Below are 23,201 nucleotides of genomic sequence, written 5' to 3' on the forward strand. Positions count from 1 at the left end.
TGATTTCTTGCAATTCTCCTGCTGTGTAACAAGCTGTAGATTACATAAGCGATTATCTTCCTTATTATTATTAATGTGATCAATCACTTTTCCTTCTGGTATGTTACCGTTAAAACATTCCCAAACAAACAGATGGACATAATATGTTTTTTGTTTACCACCATATTTACTTATACTTGTAGTTGCCAAGATCCTAAGGTTGCGTCATACTCAGAAACTTAACAATTACAGGGGTAGCGATATGCGAGGCGATAGACAATGCGAACTCAGTTTGCAGAATGATTAAAATCACGTTTAATCACAGTTCAAGGTTGACGAGACAGACCAGTGAAGACGGTGATGACAGGAGGTAAATTACGGTAACAAAACAGTTCCCAGAATAACTGATGAAGTAAACTTGATGGTAGTAAAGTTCGTAGATGCGGCACAAATGAGTAGAACAAGGTAGTATAATGTAGTGTAGTGTAGGTTCGAACTGAAAACGATAATTAAATCCAATACAGCTAAGATAAAGCATTAGCTACATAGGCATATAACAGACATAATAATCAGTACTTAACCGGCCGACAAAAAAGGGCGGTTTTAGAAAGACTAATAGACATAACTAACAACTCGTAGCATAAAAAGAATGCTGAGAACATTTCATCCAAAGTACCGGAATAGTAGAAATAACAGAACTAAAACTACTAGCATCGAACGTATCTTGATCGCGATAACAATAATTTGGTAAAGATCAGACAATTGGTTTCGTAGCGTGACAACACTTGAACATTGAAAACTAGTCGCTGGCAGTAATAACAATGAAAGTAAAAGATAAGGAACTTATTTGGTGACGACTCGCACAGACGACAGCAGAGAGTATAACTCAATGATAGTCAAATGGTAGCCTATAGCCGATTGATCCTCTGATCGTAGCGGTTGCGAAATAACTAACTAACGATTACGGTTGTTACGAGTCGCCTTTTATACGCGCGCATACGTGATTATGCCTAGGGCGTTACTTGAAACGTGTAAACTACATCTTAGAAGTGTTGCTTCATTTCCTACACGAATTTAGCTTTGAGTAACCGTGAAGCTGCAAATTCCTAACCGAGGCGTAATACATTTGAGCACGTTCTACTGAAACCAAAGCTATTGATTGTTACTAGAAAATGTCTTAAAATCAGGGAGCGTTTCAAAACTAACAATACTAAATTGCATATAACCAGAATTATTTTTTGTACCTTTATGAGGTACCTTCTTAATGATATTAATCGCATTTCCATCATTATCAGAGGCATATAAGTCATAAATTGGATGAACAGAATAAACGCACCTGTTTACTGAAATATCACTCATATATAGTTTACAAAATATCTCTTTATATGGGTTTAGATGTGAAAAAAGGCTTAAAGAGATATTACTATGTAATAATATACAGAATGAAAAACATTATCTCAACTAATAATATGAATAAAAGAGATCTCAAGAAATTGAGCAAATCTCAACTTATCAAAATGCTAATGAAGCAAGATAAAAATAAACGTTCTCAAAGGAGGCCTATCCCAACACCTCGAAAGAGCGTTAGACAGATGGTGTATGATTATGAAAATAACATCATCATTCCACCAAAAGAGTTCAGAGATGGATACAAACCAGTTCCAATGCCACGGACCAAAAAAACAATTCCATTACCAAGGACTAAGATAGAGCAAACAGATAAAGCTCTGAAAGGCTATACAAAGTCTTATGAAATCAATATTAAAAATAACAAAGACCCACTTGTTCAACTACAAAACACAAGAAAGGCTATTGCATACCATATCACGAGTGTACTAACATCTATGAAAGAACTAAAATTTGTTGAAACGCTCAAGGTAACACTTACAAAAATGTCAGATGGAGAAATAGTGTATAAGACCGCTTATTTGAACAGTATAGTTCAAACAATAAGAAACAATCTAGATATAACCAAATCACTACAAGTGTCAAAACAAGATTGCAGTTTGGATTTCAGAGGGATCTGGTTGGACTATTCAATCTGTTGACAATCATTATATTAATGTGGTAAAATATAAACCATTGAGAGGCTCTTCATATATTAAACTACCACAAGAACTCAGAAACAGTGCAAAGGGATTGATTAACATGAAAAATGAGGATAATGAATGCTTCAGATGGTGCCACATCAGGCATTTAAACCCTCAAGCTAAAGACCCACAGAGAATAAAAAAAGTTGACAAGAAATATATTGAAAATTTGGATTATTCCGGAGTTGAATTCCCAGTCACCACCAAACAGTACAACAAAATAGAAAAACAAAATGATATCACCATTAATGTTTTCGGTTATGAAGACAAACAACCATATCCAATTTATGTTTCAAAAGAAAAGAATGAAGACCACATGAATTTATTATTGATTACAGAAAATGAAAATAAGCACTATGTATGGATCAAAGATTTCAACAAGTTCATGTACAATCAGACAAAGCATAAAGAGAGGAAACATTTCTGTATGTATTGTTTACAATGTTTTAGCTCTGAAAAAGTATTGACCAATCATAAAGAAAACTGCCTCCAAGTAAATGGCACACAAGCGATAAACATGCCAACAATAAAATGACAACATATTGAAATTCAATAATTTCCATAAACAACTACCAGTGCCATTTGTTATTTATGCAGATTTTGAGGCTATTACAGAAAAAATACATGGTTGTCAACCCAATAATGATAAATCATACACAGAGGCTTATCAGAAGCACACAGACTGTGGTTATGGATATAAAGTTGTTTGTTGTTATGATGATAAATATACCAAACCAATACAAATTCATAGAGGCGAAAAAGCTGTTTACAAATTTATGGAAGCTATGCTGGAGGAAGTTATATATTGTAAGAAGGTTATAAAATAAGATTTCAATAAACCATTGAGAATGACCAAAGATGATGAAAAAGAATTCAAAAAAGCTAATAAATGTCACATATGTGAAAAAGAATACATTAAAACTGATGTAAGAGTTAGAGATCACTGTCATATAACTGGTCAGTGCAGAGGATCAGCTCACCAAGATTGTAATCCAAGATTGTAACTTTCGAATAGGTGATAAAATTCCAGTAATATGTCATAATCTCCGTGGGTATGACAGCCATTTTATAATGCAAGAAATTGGTGAAATAGTCAAGAAGCATACATATAAAAATAAGAAAGGTGAAAAGTGTCAAATGAACATCAATGCAATTCCTAATAACATGGAGAAATACATGGCGTTCATGTTTGGTAATCATCTCACCAATTCATGAGCTCAAGTTTAGACAAACTAGTGAGTAATCTTCCAAAACAATCATTGAAATGTACCTCTCAAAAACTCAAAGGTAAAAAGCTTGATTTAATGTCACAAAAGGGAGTCTACCCCTATGACTATATGGATTCATTCAATAAATTTGATGAAAAGCTGCCAACAAAAGAGAAACTAAATGTTTTAAGCAAGAGCCGATACAACGTAGATTTGATTTGATTTTAGTGGTGTACTATATTTCGGCTGGCTAAACCAGCCTTCTTCAGGTACAATGAGAGTTTACATTGAATTGCTTCTATGTACATATATATATAGTAAATGGATGTTGACGTAATACTGGAAAAAATGTGATAAAACATGGCAGTTACAGAGATTTTGAATTCAAATACTGAGAGTCACGGAAAAATAACGGAAATCACTCAAAATAATAAGCTGAAGTCTAATACGTTTCTTCGCGGATATTAAGACCGTTGGGATCAATTGTCCTGTCTTTTAAAATTAAAAAAGCTTCCCTGGCCTTACGGATCGAGTCTCTGTCAGAAAATATTTTTTCGATAGGAATTAATTGCATGTCCTTGGAGATGATGTGGGGCGAGGAGAGGAAATGTTCTGCGACTGTAGTAGGTTTGGATTTGTTGTTAGCGTTATCTAAAGTGCGGCGGTGTTCATTAAAACGGTCTTTTAAACGTCCTTTAGTTTCCTATGTACTGTAGATGGCATCTGTTGCATTGAATCATGTAGATAAGGTTTTTAGTTTCGCAAGTTATGTGAAAATTAATGGAGCGCGTTTCGCAACAAAAGAGGACTTCTTTAGTACTATGAATAATAAGCATATCACAGATGAAGATTATAAACATGCTCGAATTCGAAATGTGTGGAATACATTCTCTCTTAAAACAATGGGAGAATACCATGATTTATATCTTAAATCTGACATCCTTCTATAGACCTCTTTAGCTTGTACATTTTGTTTTCCCATTTCAGACCACGTGATGTTCTCAAGGGAATTTTCCTTTTGTTTTTTCATAAGTTATGCGTTCATATTCACGTGCATAGGACGACATTTGAAAGAAAGTTTTCCCTAGAGTAACATCACGTGGTCTGAAATGGGAAAACTAAAGAGGTCTATTAGCTGATGTCTTTGAAAACTTTCGAAAGATCTGTCTAGAATACTACAAGTTGGACCCATTCCATTATTTTACATCTCCCGGTTTATCTTGGGACGCTATGTTAAAAATGACTGACATCAAATTAGAACTTATGGTCGATATTGATATGTTTCAAATCATTGAAAAAGGTATGAGAGGTGGTATATCTTACATAGCCAACAGATATGGTAAAGCAAATAATAAATACATGAAGACATATGATGAGAAGGCGCCCTCAAAATATATCATGTATCTTGATGCTAATAATCTGTATGGTTGGGCAATGAGTCAATATTTACCAACCGGCGGTTTCAAGTGGATGACAGAAAAACAAATCAATAAGACAGACTTAGCTAAATATAAAGAAGATAGCAAGAAGGGTTTAATACTAGAAGTCGATCTAGAATATCCTGAAGAACTACATGACCTTCATAATGACTACCCACTAGGACCGGAAAAGGTTAAAGTAGGTGAAAATATGTTGTCTGGGTATTGTAAAAACATCGCAAAGAAATATAAAATATCGACTGGTTTAGTTCATAAATTGATACCAACATTAAGCAACAAAGAAAAATACGTGCTCCATTATAGGAACCTCCAATTATACACCGATCTTGGTTTGAAAATAACTAAAATCCATCGAATACTAGAGTTTAATCAGTCACCTTGGTTAAAACAATATATTGATTTCAACTCTCAGAAAAGAACTAATGCTAAAAATGCTTTTGAAAAAGACTTCTTCAAGCTTATGAACAACAGTGTATTTGGAAAAAAGATGGAAAATATTAGAAAGCGAGTTGATGTTAGATTGGTAACTGATGAAAAAAACTATTAAAAATGGCTGCTAAACCAACATATGTTAGCAGTAAGTTATTCATTGAAAATCTAGTGGCAGTGCATAAGATCAAAGAAACACTTACCCTAAACAGGCCGGCAAATGTGGGTATGTGTATATTGGATTTGAGCAAGACATTAATGTATGATTTTCATTATAACTACATCAAAAACAAATATGGAAAAAATGCCAAATTACTATTCACTGATACAGACAGTTCAACTTATGAGATCGAGGCTGAAGACGTCTACATGGATTTCTGGACTGATAAAGAAAAATTCGATAACAGTGATTATCCACAAGATTCACAATATTTTGATAAGACTAATAAGAAAGTGATTGGTAAGTTCAAAGATGAAGCTGCAGGTGTTCCTATTACTGAATTCGTTGGATTAAGATCAAAAATGTATAGTTATATATAAAAGACAACCAAAAAGGAGGTAAGACTGCTAAAGGAATAAAAAAGAATATCATAAAAAATGACATCAAACATGAAAATTATAAACAAACACTATTCGAAAACAAACAGATGTACCATAAGATGAAAACAATAAGAAGTCAAAAACATCAAATAAGAAGTTATGAAATCAATAAAGTATCACTAAGCTGCTTTGATGACAAAAGATATATATTAGAAGACGGAATTAAAAGTTATGCATACGGACATTATAATTATTTACCTTTTCAACATATCAGCCTTCATTAATTTGAATAAGATATTCCTTTCTTTTTAAGGATTCGTTATAAAACATTAAATGGAATCCGACTGGTGAAATCATACCAGTAGTATAGGGTTGGGTTGGTTACAGATCATTCTCAAATGAGCTGGAACCTCCAACCCCTATACTACTCTTTATTTTCACATGTGGAAAAGGCTTATACAGCCAATCAGAATGGCGTACAGCTATTTCACATGTGGAAGTATAACCAATCAACGATAGCGTAAAGGCGTTTCCATGCCAATCACTGGTGCATCTCGTGCAAATCGTATTTTGTTATTGAATTAAATTAAATTTGTATTTGGCTCTATTGTTAGTGAGTTTTTACTCGGAATACCTGAAAGGTATCCGAGTTATATTCTGGGAAGAATTTAGTTTTCTGTGCAGCAAATGGACAATAGAATTAGGAGGCGGTGATTTCATTGGCTAAAAGCAATGTACTACACCCACTCCCTCCGAGCAATACATTTGACCTCCCTCTGTGACAAAACACCTGCAACAATGCAACAATAAACAATAAACACAAACGCTAAGGAGTAGATTTCAGATAGCGAGAGACTTGAAACAGCCTCACGTCTAACAGAATTAGATGAAAATCGGAATTTATAACGTGCAGTGGAGCAACTAAATGATGGCTTCTACGTTGGGGCTTCAGCGTGACTCGTTTAATTTCGTTTACTGATTCAAAGCCCATGCTCCACGATGTAGCAAATGACGCAATGCAATTCAGCTAAACGCGAATATGCTGGATTCAGTCGTCTAGAAATGTTATGAATAAGATATTTACTATAATCCTGCCTGTTGACAACATGACTAAATCGCCAGTACAGAACTTCCAGCAGCGGTATGTTATAAATGGCCGAGATTTCTTAGTCTCTTTCTGCCTCAGCTGTTCTCTGTACCAACATCATCCGCTGATGTCTATTTTCTCTTTTTATTGTTAGTTTCTTCATCTTCATGTTAGTTACCTAGAGCTGGAGGTCACCATCGCAAATCGTGGCAGATGAATACCATTTTCACTTACCCATATTAATTACTGGGTTGCCGTATGGCAATCCCAGTCGGAAAATGGGTAGATTTCTGTTTTTACTGGGTTGCCTATGGCAAACCCGGTCGGAAAATGGGTAGATTTCTGTTTTTACTGGGTTGCCTATGGCAAACCCAGTCGAAAGCTGTGTTTAATTTCGTGGGTTTTTTTGTTATTTTTTTTCCGTGTCGGTAAAAGTCTTGCCTGTCACTCCCCTGCTAAGTGGTGGCTTTGTGCATAGAGCCTTCTGCGCGTATTTTCTTAGGATCGAGAGGGTAATGGAACTGCGTAGATTTCTCTGGTGGACACAGTAGAATCATTAACATATTGTAGCCTGCAATGGCGTCGAAAGTCATGTAACGCGAATGGCGTTTTAGTGGATCCTTAAACAAAATATACCCTTATGGAGCTCAATAATGGAAAGTCAGTTGGATAAACTAGGCAGGCGGTAAAACCAACACCTGGAATCTCAAAAGCGACGAGTAATGGACTTCGACAACAATCTGTGAGCTGCATTTCTAAAATAATATTTACCAAGTGTGCTGTTATGTAGAACACTGAAACCAAATGGAAAATTCTCTGGTAACTTATGGGTTCAACAAAGACAGAGAACGAATCGAACACCTTAAGTGGATCTGTGATCAACTCTGCACAGTCTTCAGGAAAAAAAATTGGAAATGTGACAGCCAAGAATTATTTGAAACAAAGCTTGTCGTCTATTTTGTGCTTCATTATTCAAGGAAAAGGTTCTTCATGGAAACGGTTTGATCCTGAAATTTTAGTTTGTTGTAATATTGCGCATATTTGACACGATTGAGTTTTTTCTCTTCACGCACTTAATGAAATAGGAAGGGGTTTTTTCCTCTAATAGCAAATATGTTGTTTGTTTCAAAAAATTGTTCGCTGGAAAAGGTGGCCTTTATGAATTCATCATGTTTTATAATATGCGAGCGTAACTGAATAGTCTTTATGGCAATAGTAAAGCATTTTCGTGTCAAAATGAGGTTAGCGTTTTTCTGTTGTGCTAACTTAATTTAATATAAATATACATTCTGCCTCGTGAGTTTGTTATTCTCGTTAACCAGCAATGGAAAGTCATTGCAACGCGGATGGCGTTTTAGTGCATCTTATGTTGTTTGTTTCAATAAAATGTTTCGCTGGAAAAGGATTCTGTGATATTTTCTGCCTTTGTGAATTATAATGTCATATTGTGTATTGCATTTTCGAGCTTAAGGTTGAAACGTGATACGGGAGGATATTTTTAGTATTGCTATGTAAGCAGGAAAGGTTTCATGAAAATAAACAGGTCTGTTGGAAGCGTGCTTGAGTTTCAACAAAATGAGCCCCAAAATCAGCAAAAAATTGTGACGCCGGTGAATAATAAAGTAGCTGCTATTTCCAAAATGATGGAATTACCTGGTGATAAATAACCTCGTCTTGGAGAGTAAATTTTTGACTTTGCAGAAACAATGGTGGGCGATTGTGATCTTTGTTTTGAATTCGCTCATTTATTGTCAAACTTTATAACACTTGACAGAAAAAGAAACTTACTAAAACCCAGTATCTTGCCATCACTTGACACAGATGCTTCACTGTCTGTTTGGCAAGTAAACATGCCGCGGTAACTTAATCACGGCGCCCGCTGAATTCCGGCGATGTCACTTTCGATATGCGATTTATTTGTGCAGCCAAAACGTACAATAACAAAATTGAACGTAGCAAAAATCTCCCAAAATGTTTGTCGCTGATCGTAACTGTTTATATTCTATATTCACGGTTCAAAATTAATGTTGTTTTCATGTTGTAAATATGTTATTCTCGAGCGACCGTCCTGGAAACTTCCTTCTGCTCTTTCTAAAAACTGTGTATCAATATTTATTTACTTTTGCATCAATATTTGTTTTTGCATAAAGCAAGCTAACAAAATCTGTACCTTGCTGAATTTGCATTTGTTAACGTTAATAGTATTTTCGGTCCAATGCTTCTGTTTTACGAAGGGGTATATGTCAGATGCTCAGAGGGCACGCGTAAACTTGTGGTGAAAAGAAGTTTATCAACATGTTAGCCCAGAAGGCAATGTTTCTCACTTCCCATTTATTTTCTTCAATCTTTCTGGGTTCAGTACTTTGCTAGTAACCACATGTCTTCTCAGGCTATTTACCCAAGACTTCTACCATGGCACTACAATGATAGACAAAACCAAAACAATATCGTGCACTGTGAGCCAAAGGGCCTCTGCTGGTAAGAGGTCTGGGTGACCCCTTAAATGGTCTTCTTAATGACCCCCCAACTTGAAAAAAATTGTCTGGAACGGTGCACGTACCACAGGCAACCCAGTGTACCCTCACAGAGGGTCTAGTTACAATTGAAACTGGACCCTCCGTGAGGTTACACTGGGTTGCCTGTGGTACGTGAACCGTTCCAGACAATTTTTTTCAAGTTGGAGGGTCATTAAGACCATGTAAGGGGTCACCCAGAAGTTATACCAGCAGAGGCCCTTTGGCTCACAGGTCCTCACACGTTCGTACGACGAAACAGATCTGTCCTTGCGTAATATGTAGCTCTAACAGTGCACGATATTGTTTTGGTATTGTCTATCATTGTAGTTTAGTGCCATGGTAGAAGCCTTGGGTGAATAACCTGAGAAGACATGTGGTTACTAGCAAAGTACTGAACCCAGAAAGATTGAAGAAAATAAATGGGAAGTGAGAAACATTGACTTCTGGGTTGACATGTTGATAAACTTCTTTTCACCACAAGTTTACGCGTGCCCTCTGAGCATCTGACATACCCCTTCGTAAAACAGAAGCATTGGACCGAAAATACTATTAACGTTAACAAATGCAAATACAGCAAGGTACAGATTTTGTTAGCTTGCTTTATGCAAAAACAAATATTGATGCAAAAGTAAATAAATATTGATACACAGTTTTTAGAAAGAGCAGAAGGAAGTTTCCAGGACGGTCGCTCGAGAATAACATATTTACAACATGAAAACAACATTAATTTTGAACCAACCATGAATATAGAATATAAACAGTTACGATCAGCGACAAACATTTTGGGAGATTTTTGCTACGTTCAATTTTGTTATTGTACGTTTTGGCTGCACAAATAAATCGCATATCGAAAGTGACATCGCCGGAATTCAGCGGGCGCCGTGATTAAGTTACCGCGGCATGTTTACTTGCCAAACAGACAGTGAAGCATCTGTGTCAAGTGATGGCAAGATACTGGGTTTTAGTAAGTTTCTTTTTCTGTCAAGTGTTATAAAGTTTGACAATAAATGAGCGAATTCAAAACAAAGATCACAATCGCCCACCATTGTTTCTGCAAAGTCAAAAATTTACTCTCCAAGACGAGGTTATTTATCACCAGGTAATTCCATCATTTTGGAAATAGCAGCTACTTTATTATTCACCGGCGTCACAATTTTTTGCTGATTTTGGGGCTCATTTTGTTGAAACTCAAGCACGCTTCCAACAGACCTGTTTATTTTCATGAAACCTTTCCTGCTTACATAGCAATACTAAAAATATCCTCCCGTATCACGTTTCAAACTTAAGCTCGAAAATGCAATACACAATATGACATTATAATTCACAAAGGCAGAAAATATCACAGAATCCTTTTCCAGCGAAACATTTTATTGAAACAAACAACATAAGATGCACTAAAACGCCATCCGCGTTGCAATGACTTTCCATTGCTGGTTAACGAGAATAACAAACTCACGAGGCAGAATGTATATTTATATTTAATTAAGTTCGCACAACAGAAAAACGCTAACCTCATTTTGACACGAAAATACTTTACTATTGCCATAAAAACTATCCAGTTAAGCTCGCATATTATAAAACATGATGAATTCATAAAGGCCACCTTTTCCAGCGAACAATGTTTTGAAACAAACAACATATTTGCTCTTAGAGGCGAAAACCTCTTCCTATTTCATTGCGTGCGTGAAGACAAGAAACTCAATCGTGTCAAATTACCATTATTGAGTTCCATAAGGGTATATTTTGTTTAAGGATCCACTAAAACGCCATTCGCGTTAGATGACTTTCGACGCCATTGCAGGCTACAATAGGTTAATGATTCTACTGTGTCCACCAGAGAAATCTACGCAGTTCCACTACCCTCTCGATCCTAAGAAAATACGCTCAGAAGGCTCTATGCACAAAGAGACCACTTACCAGGGGAGTGACAGGCAAGACTTTTACCGACACGGAAAAAAATACTAAAAAAAGAAAACGGAAATCTACCCATTTTCTGACTGGGCTTGCCATATGGCAACCCAGTAACCAGTTTATCTGATGTCACGCTACATACTAGACCGCGGAAAGACAGACATAACGCCCACGTAATTTCCATTCAAACAACCAGTTCCAAGACATACTACCCCTATAGCTATGTCACCTGTTGAATTTATTTGCAATTGTAAACATAAAGCGATTTTCACCGGTACATTATCTGCGTTGTTTGAATGAGCAACTGGCTGCAGAAACATTTACTTGTTTTTTTTCGTACTTGGCAAATTAAAACATAGGCGCTTGAGAGGCGCATGTGACTACTCCAGAGATGTGCAAGGGGAAAAGAAGTAGAATATTCTGTCATGTGAATAGGGGTGGCTGAATTGTGGGAATTGATTCACCACAGCTTCCATATCGATAGTTTTTCGACCATAGAAAAATTTACGTGCGATAGATCATTTTGACTGTCACGCAACAAAAAAATAAATTCGAAACGTTCGATGAAAAAGGCCAATAACTTGGAATGTTGCGGGAAACAAATTTAGACACCACCTCCAATTTTCAGATCTGTGCGGTACATCGTTTCTGAGCTCTTTGTCGAAGCGTTGAAATCACACAACTTTTACTTGTGTAGGTGGATCAAAGTGGACTTTACTTTGCCTTGAAAGCGCTTACTTTTCGCTCATGAGATAAAATGTATGAACACATCTCCTAATGTACTAGTACTTGAAAGGCTCAAACTACTTAGATTCATGGGGATAGATATATTTTTTTTCAATCAAATACAGTGGAAGACCGCCTAATGGCCATACACTCTCTTATAGAAAACCCTCGTTAATGCGGTCACCCGTTAATACGGCCAACGGCCACATTTTAATTCCCAAACAGTAGAGTCCTCTATAATTTCATCCTGGCGTTAACTCGGCCACTCGCGCCAAACGCCTGTGACATGTTAATTTCATTGAACTTCGTTAGTTTAATACCGCTGTAATTGAACAGCCGATTTACTTTACAAAGTACTGTCAGCAACACTCCTCCCTGTTTTCATTACAAACATGATCTTGACACTACTGTAAAATCCAGTAAGGCAAATCGCGAAGGGAGTAAGTCTCTGTGCTTTCATCAAAAACACAATTGATACTTAAGTCTTTCGGTTAGGTAATTACGGCGGCTTCCGTTTTTTAGAAGTATAAATACGGCCTGTTCTTGTTTTGATTTTAGGCTCAGAACGTACAGTACACTTAACAATTTTAAGCGTTTTACCTACTGTGCGAAGTTTCAAGTATTTTATACAATTACTGTACGTACATTCCTGTTGTTTATTAAAGAGAAAAGTTTTTCTGGAAGTGCAAATGCGATATTTGTCATTAAGGCCCTTTAGTCATGAATTTCACCCTACCCCCGGTAATACGGCCACCCCGTTAATACGGCCAATTTTTTTCGGCCCGTTGATGACCGTATTAACTGTAGCTTGGTATCATGGTGTCACCATGATAAGCTTCGTAAGGTGAATATTAGGAAATTCGAAATACTGTATTTTCGAAACGAAAGACGTCATGGAACTGGAAACTTGGAAAAAGATTCATTTTTCGGGTATGTTCAACCCCCTATAGATGACAATTCAGAAGACCTTGCTAATTTGATGATCTCACTGTGAAACCATTCTATAGCTTGACAATTACGTGCTACTGCAAAGCTTTGTTTATCTCGAAAACGGCGGCTTCATTAAACCCGTAAACGGGCTCAATTGGTCGGTTAGAAACAAACTACGAAAGCTACGTTAAGTAACTGTTGTAAGAATTAAAACCTCACCTCAGAACCGTATTCTTCACAGATCATCATATGCGAACACGGGGCACCCGAACATTTCGTTCGTCCGCGCAAACTATCGGCAATTCATCGTACTGTTTGCAGAGTCCGAACTTTGGTACTCTTCGTATGCGGATTGGCTCCGAAGTGTATTCTATTGTTACATACTCATTTTAGGAAAAACTAACACGATGGCAATAGTGACTACGCGCCATGCGCAGTAGTCACAAAAACTACCTCGTCCATAATGTATCACCCTACTTCTGCGCCACTTGGTATTCCGAGTAAACGCTTTAAAAAAGCGTCTTGTTGTTTCTAATTTGCGTTCAGAAAACTATTTTAATGAAAATTCTCGTCTTATGTGTAATAAACAGTATGTATGGGGTTTTATTCACGAGTTGTTTGTGTCAAAAACCCTCACTCGCTCGTTCCTCGCTCGTTCGGATTTTTGACACAAACAACTTGTAAAACCCCGTACGCCGCACTTTCTATGACGTAAACTGGATTTATTTCATGGAAAAAAGATGTGAAGTACAACTAGGGAGGAAACATCATTGCGCTTGATTCTCTGAAGTCCCACCTTTGAGCTTAATTGCTTCAAATAATATCACAGAATACCAACAAAGTACTCTGCATCATACACTGATGGGTGTACTTGCCATCTCGTCGGAATGATTTATCAACTTCATCGTGACATGAAACCGTCGTAATTTCGCTGCGAGATAGTATTCCTTTTCTTTTTCCCTGTACTACGGAGAAGGGAAAAACGCTCTTCAGAGAGTTAAGAAATGGTATGATATCGATAGCAACAGAAAGTCCATCTATTTTGGACCAGTATAGATCAGTATAATTTCAGTTTCTAGGGATAGTTGTGATTGTTTACACTTTAGACTAAGAGGTCTTATTTTTTTGTGCAGCCTTTGCAATCAAGTGCAAAATCTGTGTCAGCTCGAACAGCATGGCCGATTGCATTGCAGATGAAGAAACAGTGGATTGTGATTCGATCGCATCTAAGCTTAGCTTTGTTCCAGATCGCTGTGTGAAAATGTCATTGGATTATAACAGGCAAGGCGTTCAGTTTAAATCCTTTGCCAAATCCTGTTTTTCTAAAGAATTGTGCGAACAGGGTGATGATTCATTTAAAGCGTGCAAAAACATCGACGGTGCGACATGTGAAATAGATTGCTGTTCCTCCGATAACTGCAACAGTGGTACGGCGCCATTCATCAGCGTCTTCTTGATGATCGCTTGCGTTCTGACGTCCCTGCTCCGTCACTAAGCAGACATCCCGTGGGCAGCAGTTTAAGATTCATCCTATTTTGTCTGGTATTTTGTAGCAATCTAGTCATTTAGATGGAGAAAAGTGTAAACAGATAATTTTCTAAGAATTGTATGTCTTCAGGATGAATTAAAACAGTGAAGATTTTGGCCGTAATAGCGAGTCATGTTATCGAGTCCCATTTTTGCATTTCTCAGTTGAAGCCACGCTCAAACATGCCAATATCTCTTCCGGAGATGATACTACACCCCACTTGCTGAAAAACACGGGTCATGTTGATTGAAGGTTTGAACCGAACACTTTTGTCATTTTCAAGGAAACTCGGAAGTTTTTAGATAACATTGAATTGAATTTTTCCTTTTTATCCAAGGTTGTACAGCATGAAACTTGATTAGAAGAGTTACAAGGCGTTCGCAGCTCCACGAGCCTGGAAAACTGAAGGAGAGACCTCTCTGATAAGAGAAGTTTTCAACTGAATCTCAAAAACTAGACTTTTCTTCTTTATTTGTCAGCTTCTCAGTTTCCATTTAAATCTTTAGGAAGTACTTCTAGTGGCTTAAAAGGACAGCAATCTTCTCTCTCAGTTTAAGGAGATGAGCGGAATTTTTGAGACCTATAACAGATCTGCGTGACTGCGTACAAGAATTAAATCAGTTTACTTCTGTTTTTAGCATACATTGCATTTTCTTCCGGCTTGCATGAAAGCATGAAAGCGAAAAATCCACCTGTTTTTTCACAACAGCGCATAACATTTGTTCTGGAAGGTCATGCAAGCAGCACTTGTCACCTACGTGCATTATGCAAATACTGTAATAATGATAACGGTAAACCTCAATGTGGAGTTTAGTTTTCTGGAATGCACACTTGGTCGCCGGGATCAGTAAATGTAACAGAGAGCGTTTTCTCTTCATTGAATGATCGGGAATGAGCGGGCAAAGGCAGACGGAACCCCCGGGGGGGGGGGGGGGGGTACTCAATATATCCCTGGGTGGGGAGGTGCGGCGCGGCCCCTCATACCCTGACCCTGTTTAAAACAAATATCGCTGATTTTCCTACCCATTTTAAGACAGAATTCCGATTTTTGGTACCCTTTTTAAAACATTTTACCCAAGGCAAAAATTGATAAATCGATACTCTGATTAAGACAAAAAATGATAAATTCGATACCCTGTTCAATACATCAAGTTATCGAGGCTTCCGATAAGCTCATATCATGTGAACAAGACCTAACAAATATTTTAATCGTCTGCTTCATTCACCGCTCAAGCGGGTTAAAATGTTTCACTTCGTGCCCAATTAGCATTCGTTACATGGCGGCTAGGCCTCAACGGCCTTCAAGCCACCTGCTCGCAGGTGGAACAAAGATCTTTAGCTGAACTTCATACAAAAACGGAATTAGAAATGTGTCTGACTCAAATCGCTGCCAAGGGGTCGACAACACTGTCAACTTTCCGCTTTGCGTGCACATACCTTCACAAAAAGGAGTATGCTCTTTTAACGATCACTTACGAACAACACTAATATCATGCGTCATGAGCTTATTAAGTTCCGGCATGCATGCATGACATTGATTAACCTCAATTAAACCGCCGTTCAGAACGCAAACAGGAACACATAAGAAAACCGCAAATATCCTTCTCTTCCAAACAAAAATCTTGATGTTTTAACCAGGGTTTTCTTTGGTTTTTCACTCAAATAACTTATGTTTATCAAATCGTACGCTGTTTTTTTAGGTGAGGGGGAAACCGGAGTATCCGGAAAAAAACCTCTCGAAGCATAGTAGAGAGATATTATAGAGAACCTACAAACTCAGCCAGCAGGTGACTTGAAACCGTGGCACATTGCATGGTGGGAAGGGGACACTCTCGCCACTGCGCCTACGCCTGCCCAGCTCTCGGACTGTTACAAATGACTGTGAACTGACACTCGAGATCAGTTATTCTACTAAACAAAGCATGAAGTTGATTCGGTCGAAAACTTTCTAGTTTCAAAGTCCAACTAAACATACTCGTCTGAATTTTTGTTATTGGTGGTAGGGGAATCAACCTTTTGCTCACACTGAAATAGCCTGCTTTCAGGCGGTAATTTGTATTTCGGTAGCCGACTGCTGGCAGTCCCTTCTGAGTCAGTGGAACCGCTTGCTTGAAGTCAGTCACGCAAGCGAGCCGAGGGGAGAATGGTGATAGAGCGAGATTAAGGACTGAACGCTCTCTTCTGTAGACACGTTCAGAATCTGCTAATCTAATTAGTGAAAGTGATGACATATGGTTCCGCTTCTTTCATTACTAATATAAATAAACACTCAACGAGGTGGGAATATTTATGTGCATGTCGAAGTCAATCAACTATTCGGAAAGGAAACCACAGAAAAACTACAGTATTTACTTTGAATTTAATGAGCGACACTCCAAAGAAGAGTTTTGAAGCAAGCAACCGTGCACAATCTTCCTGTCGGTGTACGTTGGATCAGTGGCTTGATCTGATCGGCGTAATTACAAGTCAAATCAAATCTACGTTGTATCGGCTCTTACTTAAAATATTTAGTTACACCAATGAAGCCCGGTGGAAAGAGAGGTAGAAAATCTATGCAGAGAGAAGCCTCAGATTTTTGGCGGATTTGCAGAATAAATGTTGAAATGAATTATTGATTGTTAGATTTTTTTGGCAAGTTTCAGCGATGATTCAAGATTTATTATTATTATGCACTATTTCAGAAAATAAACAAGGGACATAACAGTTAAAAGAAGGAAGGAAACAGACTAATTATACTTAAGTGAGAAAAAGTGGAAAAGTGCGTAGTAGCCATAGTAGTAAATGCCTAGGAGATGGCCACTACCACAGGAATTAAATGAAAGGAAAAAAAGAATATACACTGGCCATGGGCTCCTGTACAGGCATATATGTATAGAAGTGAACTGGCAAAATAGATAGTACAGATAAAAATTAAATTAATAGTAATAAATTAAGAAAGCAGTCTAGTACTTCGGTCGCCATATTGGACGGGTGGAAGACGGAAGATCTGGAACTAGTTTTTTCTTTCCCGCCCCCCAGTCTGAGGTGACTGCCAGTGACTTTCTAATTTCGTTTCTCTCGCCTCGCCACTAATTCTCTCAGCAATGGTATAAATAGCTATAGAAGACTCGTGGGAACTAGACTCCATCTTAAGTTGGGCTCTAGCTATGTGTGCTGCTGGGAGTGTAAATCAGAACAGCGATTTCTAAAAAGAGCACGCATAATGCATGCTCAGATTGTGCATGTAAAAAGCAAAGATCGTGAAATTGTAATAGTACAGCAAAAAAAAAACCCACATATTTTATCATAAAGATATTGATACTGACCTACAGATGAAAGCGAAATCTACAGTAATCGTAGCAAGACAAAAGTGATTAAAAAGCGCTTTCTATAGGCATACTGAACTGATATTCTCAGTTATTAAATCACCATCACTGTTACCGCGAGTTGTGAAGTTTTTCATTTGTGCCCCTTTATTGCGACTTCGTTTCCGTTTAGTTTTGTTAGGCAACATTCTCAATTTCGAGTCCCCTCGCGTCCTCACGTATGAAAATGGTTTTTAGTCGCTTCCTGACTTTAATATTTCAAGCCGATCTTTTTGCATAAGGCCCGATTCAGATTCAGACGCCGATTCCCGATTCAGACGCCGTACTTTTGGGCACTTTTCAGATCAGATTTCCTAGATATTTAGAAAACGTAGTGAAGAGCAGGGTAAGACACATTATGCCGACATAATTTTGGGCATAATGGCATAGTCAGAGCATCTAGCATAATGCCGGCATAATGACCAAGTTTATAGCATAATTTTAGCATAATGCTACAAAACTATTATTTTTGGAAAATGTAAGAAAAACATTGAATTTGCTCCCTGTCTGATTATTCAGCTCTTTCTAAGGCTTGGTTACTGATTTAGAGGCCTGGTTACAGCATTATGCCAGGTCCATCAGGTTTGGCAGTCATCCTGACTGATTAAAATGTTGCGTTTTAAGCTTTGGGGACTCGATTGGATGCTACCGTGGATTCAAGGGCGAAATTTTAGCCAGCATCACAGGAGCATAACGGTCTGACACGAGCATAATTTTCGGCATTATGGTACGATTTTTAGGGTGACGCTAAAAAGCATAATGGTCAAATTTACGCGTAATGTGTCTAGCCCTAGTGAAGAGTCTGAAGGGTGCTTAGAACTTTCAAAACCGCATTGAAGAACGCTAGACTTTTAAGGAGTTGTCTAGAGTCAACTGCAATATTGGAGACAGCATAAAATTTAAAGATTTACAACTTCTATCATTTTCGCCAGAGTTTGTTTGAGATGATACTTAAGCAAACGTCCCATAAAATTTTCAGAAAAAAAAGAGGACACAATGCACAGTTGTTGATCAGACCCGTCACAATTGCTAGAACTTTCGGACGAGGTGAGGGCAAAAAAAGCCACCCAGAATTTTCTACAGACCTGAAATTTCCCTACGGACAATAGTCTGTTCCAGGCTCCCAGATAGTAGGGAAAAAGAAAAAAAAATGCGTGCGAAAAATGAGTGGGGGCTTGGGTGCTTTTCCCTCGCAGGTTCATTTTTCCGACTATCTGGGAACCTGGAACAGGGTAAATAGACAAATACTTTGTAGGGCAGCTACATACTCGCTAAACGAGCTTTTAAAGCATTGTAGAAATCATTTTAGATAATTCTGCCGACTTTTGGGACATCCGCTCGTTGGGTGCCCCGGTGAGATTCCCTGTGTAGCTTTCACTGCAATATTTGAGCTGGTAATTCTTCTCAGACGGGCAATCATTGGTGGTAATTCTGTTTGCATTAAATACAACTGCCTTGTACATTGTGACAGTGTAGATTACAACAATTCATTGATTACCATCTCCATAATTTGTACCAAGTCATTATTATAAATCAAAGCAAACCGTGATTGCAACACATTGTTTTGCAGTATTTTCAGCAAGGTAACTTTATCCCGGTAGAATGCAGCAGGCAACCAAATGTGCGTGGTAGAAGTAGTAAATGCATGGATTCCAATTTTTTCAAGTCGGGGGTCATTAAGACCATTTAAGGGGTCACACAGAAGTCGTACCAGCAGAGGCCCTTTGGCTCACACCTTCATACGACAAAACAGATCTTTTTCCGAAGTTAAAAACCTGGCTACCAATCTATTAATCATTTGTCAGAAAGAAAAAATTCCTATCACCTTTAAAAAAAAATAGGTGCGCATTGGGTACGTGTGGTAGAGCAGTAACACAGCACTTTATTCCATATTATCAACTGAGCTGCGTTTTGTCTTCCAGGATATTCAAGTGCAACAAGTAGCTTTAATAGTACGCGATATTGTTTTGGTATTGTATATCATTGTCCTTTTATGGTAAAAGTCTTGGGTAAATGGCCCCCTGAGAAGACATGTGGTTACTAGCAAAGTACTAAACCCAGAAAGATTGAAGAAAATAAGAGGGAATCGAGAAACATTGCCTTCTAGGCTGACATGTTGATCATTTTCAAGCTCCCTCACAACTTCTTTTCACCACAAGTTTAAGCGTGGACTCAAACTCGTCCCCAGGGTCACTCTTCTTCCCTTCCTTGAAGAGAGACCCCGGGGACGAGGTTGGCGTGCACTCTGTGCATCTGACAGCTTTGTAATACAAAAGTTCACTGAAGTGAACCCCCCTCTCCGGCGGGGTTAGTATCTAGATGGGTGACCTAAAAAATAGACAGACCACTTCGTAACAGAAACATAGGACCTAAACTTCTATTTTAACGCCCAAAAGTACAGATTTTGTTAGCTTGCTTTATGCAAAACAAATATTGATGCAAAAGTAAATGAATATTGATACACAGTTTTTAGAAAGAGCAGAAGGACGTTTTCAGGACGGTTGATCGAGAATAAAATATCTTGCCATCAGCAACACAATTAACGACATGAAAACAACGTTAATCTTGAACCGCGAACATGAAAAGTTACCATCAGCGAAAGACATTTGCGAGACTTTTGCTACGTTCAAATTTGTTATTGTACTTTTGGCTGCACAAGTGAATCGCAAAATCGAAATTGACATTGAATTCAGCGGGCGCCGTGATCAAGTTACCGCGGCGTGTTTACTCGCAAAACAGTGAAGCATCTGTGTCAAATGAGAGCAAGATACTTGGTTCTTGTTTTTGTTAGTTTTCTTTTTCTTTCAAGTGTTATAAAGTTTGAGAAGAAATGTGTGACTTCAACACAAAGATCACAATCGCCCAACCCTTGAGGTTGACCATTGTTTCTGCAAAGTCAAAAATTTACTCTCCAGCACGAGGTTATTTATCACCACGTAATTCCATAGTTTTTGAAATGGTAGCTACTTTATCATTCATCTGCGTCACACAATTTGCTGCCGATTTTGGCGCTCATTTTGTTGAAACTCAAGCACGCTTCCAACAGACCTGTTTATTTTCGTGACTTATGCGCTGCTTACAGTGCACTACCCGGTACAAAAATCCTCCCGTATCAGATTTCAACACACGTATGCAAATTTGTTAAGCTCAAAAATTATACAACATGATAAAATTCACAAAAGGGGGAAATCTCACAAAAATCTTTTCCAGGGAAAAATTTATTGAAACAAACAACATATTTGCTATTAGAGGCAAAAAACCCCTTTCTATTTCAATTTCGTGCGTGCAAACAAGACACACAATCGGTGTCACAATTAAATAAATTTCTGACAGTTCATATCAAACCCTTTTCGAAAGAACCTTGACCGTAACTAATAAAGCACAAAAGAGACAACAAGCTTTCATTCAAATAATTTTTCACTGTCACATTTCCAATTATTTTTTTTATCTTTGCAGAGTTGAGTACAAAATAAATGTAACTTGCCAAACAACTTAGATGCGACTTCAGTAAACACTGTGATGCATTCAAGGCGTTCGATTCCTTCAATTTTCGTTAAATCCATAAAATAATTGCCATTTGGTTTCAGTGTTGTATAATATACCAAGTTAGTAAAATATTAGAAACAAAGCTCACTTGATATCCAACGACGAAAAATGAAATTCTTGTCGAAGACCATTACTCGTCGCTTTAAAGATTCCAGATATTTATTTTTCACCGCCTGTCTTGCTTATCCAAATGAGGTTCCATTATTGAGCTCCATGAGGGTATATTTTGTTTAAAGATCCACTAAAACGCCATCCGCGTTACAATGACTTTCGACGCCATTGAAGGTTAACACAAATTAGTGATATTTCCAATTGTTACCGGAAGACTGAGCAGAGTTGAGTACAAATAAATACATTCAGTAAAATAGCCAGACAACAGAGATCACATATCCATTCCTTCTCTGTCCTTGTTGAACCCATAAATTACCACAGAAATTTCCGTTTGGTTTCAGTGTTGTACATAATACCACCTTGGCGAAATATTAGAAATACAGTTCACTTTTCATGACACGGAAAAAAATAAAAATGAAAAAAAAGAAAAAAAGAGAGAAATATTACGCATTTTCCAACTGGGATTGCCATACTGGCAACTCAGTAATAAAGAAGCGTCGCTTGTGATCTGTTCTGTTGTAAAGCACGCAGGAAGCGAATAGAACACGAAAGAAGTGTAGGGGAAACACGAGACGTAGTCGAAGATAACTTTACGACATAGTTTTACACAGTCACTCGTTGCAAAACTCAGACGAGTGTAGTACTTATTGAGTGAGTTCGATAGATCATAACCCCTTGTAGGTGGGACAAGGCTTACATTAATTCATCTTTTTCAAGCTTGGAAAAATAAAACAAAAGTGCCCCTAGGGGAAAATTTGAGCACCATAAGTCATATCTTTACGTTAATAGTGTTCAACGTCGCTTCTAGCAGGCCGCACGAGCAATGAAGTCGACAAAGCTGGCAGTCGAATAAAAAAGGTAGTTTCTAAAGAAACTGTGGTGCGGCGTCGGTGAGGAAGTAGTGCAGCCTTTCCTCCCATCTAAGGTACGACGGAAAGCCGCAAGAATCTGGAACAAAAATTGATCTTCCAAATCGGCACCCTTAATCCCCACGGTATCAACGAACGCTTTTCATTTAACTAATGGTTCCTATTTTTCACGTTGCCATGTTACCACCAATAGCGTAGCTCTTACTCCACTTTAAAAACTACACACAACCCATAATTCCTCGATTCGTTCCGACGAAGGGCTAACCCTCGAAACGTCAGATTTTAGAATCTCTGTACGGTGGTCAATTTGCGTTATCAACTCCGCTGATATAACCAAATTTTTGTAAAGCTGGCAGTCGTTTGTCCCACGGCTAGTCCTGTTCCGGGACTCCCTCTTACCCCGCCAGAATGGGCCTGGAACCCAGGCGGGAAAAGAGAGAGTCCTGTATTACTTGCAGGCGCATGCTCGGAATGACGCCATTTTTCTCCCAAAACTTGGGAAAAAACCATATTTGGAAAAAGATTCCTTATTTGGGCATAGTTTATTCCGAGTGCTTTTACACTGGATTTATGGGGATAATGTGAAAGGAAATTATAACGCCAAGTTTCTGGAGGCAATTGATTTCGCGTTTAAGAAATGCCACTTTACCTTTGTGCCTAAGGCGGAACAACTGCATGCTATTCATGCAGTCGTTACCGGTAATGATGGTTTTGTTAAACCTGCAACAGGATTTGGCAAGTCTGTTTGCTACATGGTTGTTCCTTTAATATGTTTGCGATTTTCTGCGATCCGAGTCCGGTGTTAATTGTAAATCAGTCCTTCTCATCGGGAGTCCCAATCGTGGAAGATAGGATGGATGACATACGAATGTCTGAAACCGAACTGAACAGCTACATAATGTTGGCGCAGAAAAATATCAAATTTTGATTTAATGGCTCTCCCGAGAC

The 23,201-nt window shown here is 38.0% G+C and overlaps 1 long non-coding RNA gene across 1 annotated transcript; it reads left to right on the forward strand.

Annotated features, from left to right (window-relative positions):
- Positions 1-13,988: 13,988 nt before the first annotated feature.
- On the forward strand, positions 13,989-15,020 carry LOC138041942 (uncharacterized). Its single transcript, XR_011130901.1, has 2 exons — positions 13,989-14,136; positions 14,721-15,020. It is a non-coding gene; the product is annotated as an uncharacterized lncRNA (long non-coding RNA).
- The last annotated feature ends 8,181 nt before the right edge of the window (positions 15,021-23,201 follow it).

Source organism: Montipora capricornis, chromosome 3 (assembly GCF_036669925.1).
Source record: "Montipora capricornis isolate CH-2021 chromosome 3, ASM3666992v2, whole genome shotgun sequence".
In the NCBI taxonomy this organism is placed as follows: Eukaryota; Metazoa; Cnidaria; class Anthozoa; order Scleractinia; family Acroporidae; genus Montipora; species Montipora capricornis.